Raw genomic sequence first — 11666 nt, forward strand, 5'->3', positions numbered from 1 at the left:
TCAATAACCTACTCTCGGGAACCTGTGAGAACCTGCTGGATCCCACCTCTGAAATGGCTCCTGAAAAACGCAGCAAATGTAAAGTAGATTCTAATTTTAAAAATTGAAATCTAGCGTCTTGGAAATCTTAACCCCGAACAGAAATCTTGATTCCTTTTCTTACAAAATAAAATAATTGAATGGGGTCCAAATCATGAGGTTTAAGAACACACACCCCCCCAATAAAATCTGGGCTTTCTTTTTCAAAAATAGCATGAATTGCTATTTGTTAACTACAGTTTTAAAAACAGTTTGAAAATGTAAGTGGAACTGAGAGCAGGGCAAGAAATCTATAGATTTCAAAATGGCTCTTTGTTTCATTCTCAGTACACTGTTTACATGATACAGTGTACACATGTACATCCTGCTTGTGTTACATCTGTTTGCAAGAAAGAGTCAAAGCGCATTTCCTTTGCAAATAAATCAGAGGAGCAGTACCCGGAGAAATGTTGGATTAGTATCACATGTTCAGCTGTTGACAAAGAACTACTCAGAGCACATACAAAGAACAGTCAAGAGAACACTGTGCACAGATCATATGTGCATTCACTGTAACTTGTGAACATGGCTAGTGTTGTCCCACAGTTTCTAGAAAAGGTGACAGTGATGTAAGAGTGAGAGGCAGTGTGAGGCTCTTCTATGAAGCATCTGGTGTTAGCTTTGCACTGCAAGAAGGAACTTTACTGGAACTGACCCCCCTATGCAATAAAAATAATGGCATCCCAACGGTTTCTGTCCTAGCTAGAAGGTGCATTCCCCCCTTTTTTAAAAAAAATCTGCCATCTATAGGATTTCCAAACTGTCCTTCCCCATATGAGTTCAGGGTGGTGGACAACATCAATAGAACAACAATTGACCAATATTACAGCCCTCTTATCTATATCCTCGGCCAATGAAGTCCAATCTATATATATAAAAATCTAACAGTGTGTTTGTCCCTGATGGTCTCCCTCAGAAGCTGCTGGACGGATCGCCCCCAAATTTTCACAGGACACCCCTCCCTGTTCTGGGCAGGTAATCGGACCTTCAAATCGCCGAAAGTCCATACCTGAGCCAGGTAAAACGTCTTTTTCCTGGTGCACCAGGCCATGAAGCTGGCTGTGTTTAACTGTCACCCTTAGAATGTTCGTGCAGCCTGTCTGTCTGTGGCCTGAGGGCTTAGAATGTTCGCGCAGATGGGCAGAGATGAGCAGTGAAAACAGTACATAGGTCATACTGGTAGGTAATACGAGTGGAAATGAAACACATACACACATTGCCGTGTGAGATGTCAGGTGGGGTTCCCTCCCCTCACACGCAGGTAACTTTCACTCTCTGTGCCTCACCCACTGCTACCACACAACACACATACTCTCATACACATCCAGCTCATTCTCACACACCTCACTCTGCCCTCCCTCACATCCAATCGCCACTTACCCACTTCCTCACCCATATTCGCCACAGCTCTCTTTTACTAAAAGCGAGCTGGAGTTTGCCTTTTCCTTCTAAGAAAATCCACGGGGTGGGGGCGAACCAACACTACTGGCTCCACTTCTTTTGCACATGGCCCTTCAAGAACCCAGGGAGCTGAGCGCCTCACCACCCTGCCTCTGCTGCCTGACTGGGATAGCCTCCTTACCCCAGTTCTGCCTTACCCAAGCCAGGACTGAGCATGTCAACCAGCCTCATGGACAGCGGGATTCGCACTCTGGACAGTTCCTTTGTGGAATGGAAAGGGTTACCTTATACTAAAAAAACAAGACAGCACCATATAACGATGTGCATTGAAAAAGGAAAGAGGGATTGCATTTGACCACCCCAAAAGGCTATGCTGCGGGTCATTGGACCTACATGGACATCTGTGTGGATTGCGGACTGTGATGAGAAGGACAATTGCCACAGCAACGCGTGGCCGGGCCCGCTAGTAAGGGATAAAATTTAAAATCTAACTCTACCCCTTAAAAACCACATTCATACAGGTATTAAGGGAAGGGACAGAGGGGGAAAAGGAGCGGGGAAGGGAGGCCAGCTAGTGAAGTCGTTACGGTCGACGCAAGGAATAGGCGAGACGCAGCGATATCATCCGGTGGAGAGAAGCCAGTGGCGATATAGCGTGATCCGTGGATCTGGCTACTCTGCCGAGCTGGCGGTCCTGGCACCTTTTATTAGGGTTTTCGGGAAGGCAGGAGAGCGGGAGAATGTTGCACAATACATGAATCATAGGGGCTGCGGACGTGCGAGAGGAAACATTCCTGTCTGGGCCTAATCCATACCTGGGGGTATGTACCTTTTGTCCCTTTGTCCAGGACATTTATTTTATTTATTTATTGTTCACACTTTTATACCGCCCCATCCCCTAGGGGCTCTGGGCGGTGTACAACAACTTAAAACACAATAAATAAGTTATTAAAATCTTTAAAACAGCGGTAACACAATACTAACAATGGTAGTAATAGGAAGGCGTCCGACCAGCCCCATTTTTCATTAAAATTCTCCCAGGGGAAAGCAGGGGGGGGGGGGAAGGCGGCGAGCTACGTCAGATGGTAGCCTAGATGACCGGCCGGCTGGGGCACCATTTCAGCGGCTGGTCCCTCCAAAGGCCCGGCGGAACAACTCCGTTTTACAGGCCCTGCGGAACTCATTAAGGTCCCGCAGGGCCCGAACCGCCGGAGGGAGGGTGTTCCACCAGGCCGGGGCCAGGGCCGTAAAGGCCCTGGCCCGCGTGGAGGCCAGCCGCATCATTGAGGGGCCAGGGACCACTAATAAATTAGCCTCCGTTGAGCGGAGAGGCCGTGCAGGGACATACGGGGTGATGCGGTCTCGAAGGTACGAGGGCCCCAGGCCGCGTAAGGCCTTGAAGGTCAACACCAACACCTTGAAGACATCTTGTGACCTGTGAGTCATGGGGGTCTTGTGACCGGTGAGGATGCTTGTCCAGAGGGCAACAGATGGCGCAGGCATTCCTGTGCTCTGTCTGAAGCTCTGCTGGGTTCGCAGGCTCACCCCTACAAGCTAGAATGGATACTGTCCCTGTCTGGTGGAACAGCTCTGTTTTACAGGCCCTGTGAAATTTAACTAAGTCTTACAGGGTCTGGGACTCACTAGACAAGGTGTTCCACTAGGTTGAGGCCAGAGCTGAGAAGGCTCTGGTCTGGGTCAAGCACAGCTGGGCAACTTTCAAACTAGGGACACTTGGCAGTAGTTGGAAGGATCCATCCCACCCAGTGATGGTTTCTTCAAGAGAGGCCTTACCACTGCCTCTTTCAACCCCCTTAGGAAGGTCCCTGAACTCTGGGAGAGGTTAATAATGTTCTCCATGGGGGTCCCACACCACATCTCCACTGGCTTTCACCAGCCAAGTCAGGCATGGATCCAAGGGGCAAATTGTAGGCTTCACAGCTGCCAGGGTCCTGTCAACATCATCTTGGGAGAGGTGGCTGAATTGGTCCAGTATAAGACCTTAAGATGGCCAAGGGGTCTCCAGTTCACTAAATGCTTCCAAATTGACAGGAAGTTTGGGCTGAATGACACAATTTTATCTGCAAATAAGCTTTCTAGTGTATTGTCGAAGGCTTTCATGGATGGATTCAACTGGTTGTGGTGGTTTTCCAGGCTGTGTGACTGTGGTCTGGTGGATCATGTTCCTAATGTTTCGCCTGTATCTGTGGCTGGCATCTTCAGAGGTGTATCACAGAGGGAAGTCTGTTACACACTGTGACTTCCCTCTGTGATGCACCTCTGAAGGTGCCAGCCACAGATGCAGGCGAAACATTAGGAACAAGATCCACCAGACCACAGTCACACAGCCTGGAAAACCCACCACACCAAGCTTTCTAGTATTTTGGGGCTTCTCTGTCAGGCCATTCAAGACTGAATCACCTTAAATAATTGAGCTGGTCAAAAGCTAACAGATGTGACACTGGCCATGTAATATTCGTTTATTGCAGTCTTCCCCATCATATCATAGGCTTTCATAAGCATCCTATAAGATGTTCTTGCAGCTTCACCATGAGTTCTCCACCAAACTCACTGGTCGTCTAAGCTCCTCCTCCTTCTTCTATAGCTCCAAGGTTTACCGAGGAGCTAGTTTGGAGTGGGGGCAAAGAAGAAGAAGAAGGAGAAGGAGAAGGAGAAGGAGAAGGAGAAGGAGAAGGAGAAAGAGAAGGAGAAGGAGACGACGACGACGACGACGACGACGATGACAATGACGACCGACTCAAAGGGGATTCAAACCTCCTGCAGGAGACTCAAAGGGGCTTACAATCTCCTTGCCCTTCCCCCCTCACAACAAACACCCTGTGAGGTAGGTGGGGCTGAAAGCTGTGATTAGCCCAAGGTGTGGGAGTGTACAGGCTAATCTGAATTCCCCAGATAGGCCTCCACAGCTCAGGTGGCAGAGCGGGGAATCAAACCCGGTTCCTCCAGATTAGATACATGAGCTCTTAACCTCCTACGCCAAAGAGGACATTGGGGAATGATCTTGTCAATGGCTTCTGAGATACGGCAAGGCAATCCTCTACCAGTTCCTCCAATGAATCACCAGGAGACATTGAATCCTGTAGAGTGTTTTGGAAACCAATACACGCACACACACGCACACACACACACGCACGCGCACACGCACACTGTCCTTGTACATTGATGAGACATGTTTCTGCTCTCTCACCATCAGTCACCTTCCTGCATGTCACTTCCTACTCTTTGTCTTCTCTTTAAGGCAAGCAGTTCTTGTCGTTTCAGCCTTTTAATCACAGAGCTGTTCTGTTCCCTTCATCATTCACTGTGAATTACTTTTGCCCGTGATATGCTGATTGCTCGGATGTCATAATAGGGGAGCAAGCTCAAAAGGGCAGAAATATAGCTAAAATTAATTAGAGACACTTGGGGGAGGGGAATTAAGTCCAACAGGTTGGCTATTATAACTGTACGAGCCGTTGTAGTAAGACTTCTGCCAGATAAAAGAAGACAAAGATGAGATCCTGAATCTGACCCTGTACCTTACAAAGAGTGCTTGCTTAGGTCAGGGCCTGATCTTGGGGCGGGTGGTGGTGGTGGTGGAGAATGAGGGGAAGGTGGTCCCTGGTGGCAGACAGAGTAGTGACAGAAGGTAAGGGAGACTTAACTGGTCTGAAGAGATGGCTTTTTTGCTTCACTTGTGTCGCGTCTCCCAATTAGGCTGGTGCTAGTGTAACCCAACTTAGGGTTTAAGAGGGATATTATCATTGATGGAAAGGGAGTTCAAGTCTCTGACAGTGTGATCCCACCTTGTGATCCATACCATTCACCAGACTTGCAACAAAAGAAGACTTTAAATCTGTTTTCTGTTCATTATAACAATAATGTGCAATATAACAATGAAACGTGGTAAAGCAATGCAGAACAATAGTCAACATGTGATAGTTCTGACCTGTTGTGCAAAACAGACTAGCAGGGTCTCAGTCCTTTGCAATTTTCTCTAGCTGTGTCCTTTGGCACTGTTGGTGGACTTGCAGCTTTGCTGTTCTTTGCTGAGCCCTCTCTCTTGGTTATCAAGCCCTCAAGGGTAGCCCTGAAATATGCAAATATAGTTCATAATAACAGAACTCTGTGAAGTAGGCTGGCTCCAGTCACAGGCCTCTAACAGATCTGAGGGAATTGAAGCCCTTTCTTCCTTATATGGAAAATCTGAGCTCTTTAGCCCTCCCTATTGGACCTGGGTTATACGTGAGTGAGTGAGTGAGTGAGTGGACAAAGAGACCCTGGCCTGCATTGCTTTACCACGTTTCATATACTAGCATGTACAGTCTAGAATACAGCATTGGAAGAAAGATAGAACCTCAGTGTTGAATTAATTGCTCAAATGGACACAGACACAAGAGTGGTAACTATTCCTCCATTTAGGCTGCTGCTAGAAAATGAGGAGGAAAGGAGAGGGAGACTCCAGGTCTCAGAGGATTGTTGCAGCCCTTGGTAAGGCGGAAACTTTGGCTACAGTGGGAGACATAGACCATGAGATAACCTCCTCTGTTGGCCTTGCTAATCTCCTCCTTCCCGTGAGGCTTTGCGGGGAGGTCTTAGGGCATATTCTAAACACTCGCAAGGAGAGAAGAGATTTGGCTGGTGACGGTTAACAGTTTAGAATAGAATAGAATAGAATAGAATCTTTATTGGCCAAGTGTGATTGGACACACAAGGAATTTGTCTCCGGTGCATAGAATACCTGATGTGTCGCTCTTTCCCATTTCCCCTGCCAAGGAAGTAAATAACTCAGTTGGCAGTATCTGAGCATCATTTAGGAACAAAAACATCCAAATTTATGTGGCCTCTTTTCAAAAGAAGCCAAAGAATATTACACTGACACATAAATAGATGAGCTAAATGACATACAGTAAATGCAGTACCTGCTTTCAGCTGGATTGTGAGAACTAGTCTGGGGTTTTATTGTTCTCCTCACTGATGAGACACAGTTCTGGTTTTTCTACCTTACTGTCAGTCATGACACCATGTGTGTTTTTCATTTTCCTATACGTCACTTCCTGTTCTGTCTTGTCCACTCTTCAAAGTGAACCAAGTCCCTATCATTTTGAAATTTTATCTCAGAGCTGTTCTGCTCCTTTTAGGGCCCCTCCGCACAGCAGAGGCAACTAGGGTTCGACTCGTGTCTTCGGAAATCGTTACCTGAGCTCAACTCCTCTGTTACCCCGCACAGCAGCTGACTCGTGTCTCCGGAGCCGAGTTCAGAGGGCGGGATTACCTCCTCGCGTCTTCCGCTCCTCATTCCCAATTGGCTGCCGTTCTATGGTGGGAAACGTGAGTGTGCGTCCCTTTTTTCCCATTTACCAACGTAGGAGCTACGTAGGAGGATTTTTTTCTAAAAGGCGCACTGCTCGCTGCCACCACGAGTCTCCCGTTCTGCGCATGGCCGAAAATACTGCACTGTGATTGGCTGGCAGAGTCGAGGCGAGGGAGATTCCACACTCCGCCGGCTTTGGCTTGAGTGCAACCCGAGTTCGCCAGGAAGTTGTACCTCCCAGTCGAGCTCAAAAATTTAACGGTGAGAGGGGGAGAGCCGAGACAGACACCAGTCAAACGCTACGGCTGTGCAGAGTACCCAGGTCGGACCTACGTCGAACTAAGGTCGAATCCTACAGTGCGGAGGGGCCCTTAATTATAGGCATGAAGTTAGAGTTCCAAAATGGTAGGGACTTGATTTACTTTGAAGAGTGGACAAGACAGATCAGGAAGTTGTCAGGATGGCATTGCTGGGAGGGGGGAATTGCTGAGGAGAGCTTTAGCATTAGCAGGTGCTGCTTTATCTGTTCCCCTGGCCTTGGAGCTCGGCGGCTGGGACGGGCCTTCAGGCTGGACTTTTCCTAACTCTCTTGGTTCACATGTGGGGGTGGGGACTGGCTGCAACATATTATCAACTGCTTTGGCGCCTTTTTGCCAGAACTGTCTTTCTCCTGTCTTTCTCCTGTATTTCTCATGTCTTCAATAAAATCCTTGAACCCATCAAGTGAGTTATGGTCTGAACGGGGAAATTGACAGAAGTGACAAATAGAAAAATGAAAAACCCAAATGGTGTCATGACTGACGGTAAGACAGACGGTTAATCAAAGATGAGCTAGCTGGTAGTCAATATATGATGTGTGTTGGGTTTTTTATGTTTGTATGTTTTGGTTGAGTGTTCTATGTGTGAAAAAATAAAAAAAATCTTTAAAAAGCTGTTTTGTTCCTTTAATTAGTTTCTGTGAACAACTTCTGCAACGCTTAATTTTTTCCAAGTGCGGTTTTATGGTTACCAGCTTCTCGATGTTCCACTGCTTCAGGGCACCTTCTTGGTGTCTTACTAGTAGCTGTTCCTTCTCGCAGAGGGACTGGGCTTCTGGAACAGAATTCCTGAAGAGGTGAAAGTCCAGCCTTTGGAAAGTCCAGCCTTAGGAGGCACTGTAATGCTGTTTTGTTTGCAAGGGCTTTTATTGGGCTTTAAGCTGCAGGCATTTTCCTGGGGATGGGCTTAACAAGTTTGGGTTGGGAAACATCTGACAATTTTGGGGGTGGAGCCTGAGGAGGGTGAGGCTTGGAGAGCGGAGAAATATAACATCCCTTACAGGGTACTGTTACATGCAAAGAGAAACTCTTCCCCGAACAAGGATTGCAAAAGAGCTATGAGGAGGATGGAAGTAATCGGGGGTATTCCTGGTGATCCAACAAGCCTGCATTAAGCCTGAGCAGGCTGTGAGGACACAGTTAATATCTGCCAAAGTCAGAACCCCCTCACAAAGGATCGCTTTTTCATTGGAGTACACTGAATTTGGCCTGGATATTAAGAAGATTATATATAGGTTTTGGCTAATTGTGCACAGTTTACCTGGCTGCCATCTCCTGCCTAGGATTGGTACCTTGCTTGTGAGAGTCAGCCATAGAAAAGTTAAACGTTAAATCCCAGCAGTTACAGGACACCACAGGTGTAGTAATTGCTCTGTTCGCAAGTATATGTGGGTATGTAAAGTTTTGAGTACAAAGGATGGTCCCGTAAGCTCTCTTCTTTAAGCAACTGCAACTCTGCCTTTGTCATCTATGCTATAAGGCATAAGTGTCAAACTTATGGCCCTCCAGATGCCATGCTGGCAGGGGATGATGGGAACTGTAGTCCATAACATCTGGAGGGCCGCGAGTTTGACACCTGTGCTATAAGGTGTCCTTATGATTTATTATATACATGCAGTAAAGCCTCTTGTGTTAAAAAATACAATGGGCTCTAGACAGCAGGGTGCAGCAGCAGGTCTTGGGAAGGGAGATGGGGGCACGCTGAGTTCAGCACCCAGGGAGATGGGGGGGATGCTTCTCCCCCCACCTCACTTCCCAAGTCTCGGGAGGGGAGGCGGGGGATGGGGACAATGGCTGGAATGTGAGGGATGCACTTCCAACCAATGGGCTTCGTGAGTCCTTCGCACCTATTGGTTGGGGGTTCATCATTGGACATTATAATCCTTAGTGAATTATGTATAAAGATTGGAAAAACCACACACTGGATCAGGACACCAGGATTCTTGAACATCTTTCTCAAGTCTGGAATAAAGTGATGGATGCCCCACTTGTGGAGTGTTTTATTAAAGAAGGACCTGCACCGAAGTCCTTAAGATTTACTGTTTTGGATTGTCTTGAGAAGACCGATTCTTCTGTGAATAATAATATGAAATTTAAGAGGCTGGACAACCACATTTCCTGATGGCCTTAATCAAGCACTTGACTACTCTCCATCCTGTGACTGCTACAGGAGTGACTAATTAACCTGGGGTTTATTTATTTTTTTATGAGGTTCTGTTCTTTCTCTCTTCCATTTTGATACTGACAGGAGGCATATGGAGGATTCGCCTTTCTTGAGAGCTGGGATATGCAATTCTTATATATGGGTTCTGCATCATTGACTCTCTGATAGGATATGATTAATAATTAATGGCTTTTTTGTTATAGAGAGCAGTGTACCCTGGGAAAAACGTAATTGGAAATTTCTTTGTAAGTTACATTGTACACAAGTCTGCCTCTTGCGGGCTAACGACATTAATTTTTGTATTTCACTTTGTAGTCTTTTTGTAACATGTTGTTATAGCTAACAGCCATTCTATTGAGTAGATTGTCCTTTTTGTATTAGGGAAGGTTTGCACTAATTATATGCTTTTTGTTATGATTTTTCTTTTTTGCAGTTTTGAAACTTGAAAAAGATCTGTTTGAAACACCTACCCAATCTGGAGGTGGTATTGCTTTTTGATGTGTATGTTAAAAATTTACACGTTTGAATTACTTTCTATTGTCGGAGATAACTGTGAATGCATATGTCATAACCCTTCTGTTGTACATTTTTGCCCAGATTTATGTAGAGGAGATTTCAAAATGATTCTTATTTTGATCCAAGGTATTATATAAACTGATTGTTTTGAGACTGTTTCTAAGTTGACCCTCAATTGTTTGTGGTTGGTGCAGAGGTGTTCCAGGTTCTCTGCTACCTGGAGGTTGCATGGTTTTAATCCTGGAATTGTCACCTGGAGCTACAAGGGAAAGACGGGTATAAATATTTTAATACATTATTTGTTGATTTCAGCAAATATGAGTGTGGATGGTGTTTTGCAGAAAACAAGAAAGAGTACTATTCTGGAATGAGTTTATAATCTATTTTTTTTAAGTGGTTACACCCCCCAAATCCTCATGGGGGGACAGAAGAAAGTTGGAAATCTGCCACAGGAGGAAAAGGTGGTAGGAAGTGCTGTTGAGTCACTGGTGACCTATGGCGACTCTGTAGGGTTTTCAAAGCAAGAGATGTTCAGAGGTGGTTTGCCTTCGCCTGTATTTGTGGAGCAACTCTGGAATTCCTTGGAAGTCTCCCATTAGAATTGCCAGCTCTTGGTTGGGAAAAACCTAGAGATTTGGGGGATGGATCCTGAGGAAGGGAGGGTTTGGAGAGAGGATAGGGTTGATATAGGATAGGGTCATTGATATCAGACTTCCTGAGATGGCAACTGTCTCTAAAACCAGGAATTTCAAGGATTCCAGAGGATGCTTCTTTCCAGAAAGTGGGACACCAAAGGGGCCTATACCATGCCATTCCTGATGTGTGATAAGTGCTCCCAAATGTGAATCTTCAGTTTTCTTGAGGTGTGGCCCACATACCATAAATTGCATGCACAATGGGCTGCATAGATAAAATTGGAGGAATTGCAGATAGAAAAGTTGGACTGTATCACACTAAGAGGACTAAATCAGGCTTTGGACTTTTCATCTTTTAATTCACAGCTGTGGGTCATTAAGGATAGCCAGGGACATATAAGTGTAAGTTATTGCCATCTCGGCTCCCTCTTGTTGAAAATGCAGGCTGGACATGAGAGTCAAGCTGTCCTATGCTGTTACCATTGGGATGGTTTTTATACCAGCACCATGTAAAACATGATACGTATATTAGAATTTTTATTTTATTTTATTTTATTTTATTAAACTTATAGGCCGCCTTATCCCAAAGAAGACTGCAAAGTGACTCACAATATAACTGTTAAATCAAACTAACAAAATCGACACAATAAAACATTAAAATCATTAAAACCTAAGCAGCAGGTTACAACAATAAAAGCTATAAATTAAACAGCCCGGATTTATGGGGCAAAGTTGAATTAAACAGGCTCAATGTCAAGGCCACAAAGAGGAAAGGAGGGAGGAAGTAGAGGCAGGGCCTGTAAGATGGGATTCAATAAATAAATAAGGCCCGACCACTTAACAGGATGGAAAGTGCAGTCTCGCTTTCGGTTTTGAAGACACTTTCAGTTTCAGTAGGGGGCAGCAGATCCACGGCCAGCCTCCCCAATGCCCCGGTGGAATAGCTCCGCGTCTTGCAGGCCCCTGCGGAACTTCGTTAAAAGCTGTCCACTTGCGAGGCCCGCACCCTTGAGGAGAGCAAGGCATTCCACCAGGCAGGGGAACCCAGAAGCCGTAGAAGGCTCTGGCCCGGAGTTGAAACCATCCTACATTATGCGTCCAGCGGGACCAGGGGTCACCAGTAACTCCCAGCCGCTTGTCGAAGCTGTAGCTTTGTCTAGCAATGGGACATAAGGGGTGATGCGGTCCCGCTTGAGGTATGTGGAGCCCCCCCATGCCGCGTAAGACCTTAAAGGTTAATA

Source organism: Sphaerodactylus townsendi, linkage group LG02, assembly GCF_021028975.2.
Source record: "Sphaerodactylus townsendi isolate TG3544 linkage group LG02, MPM_Stown_v2.3, whole genome shotgun sequence".
NCBI lineage: Eukaryota > Metazoa > Chordata > Lepidosauria > Squamata > Sphaerodactylidae > Sphaerodactylus > Sphaerodactylus townsendi.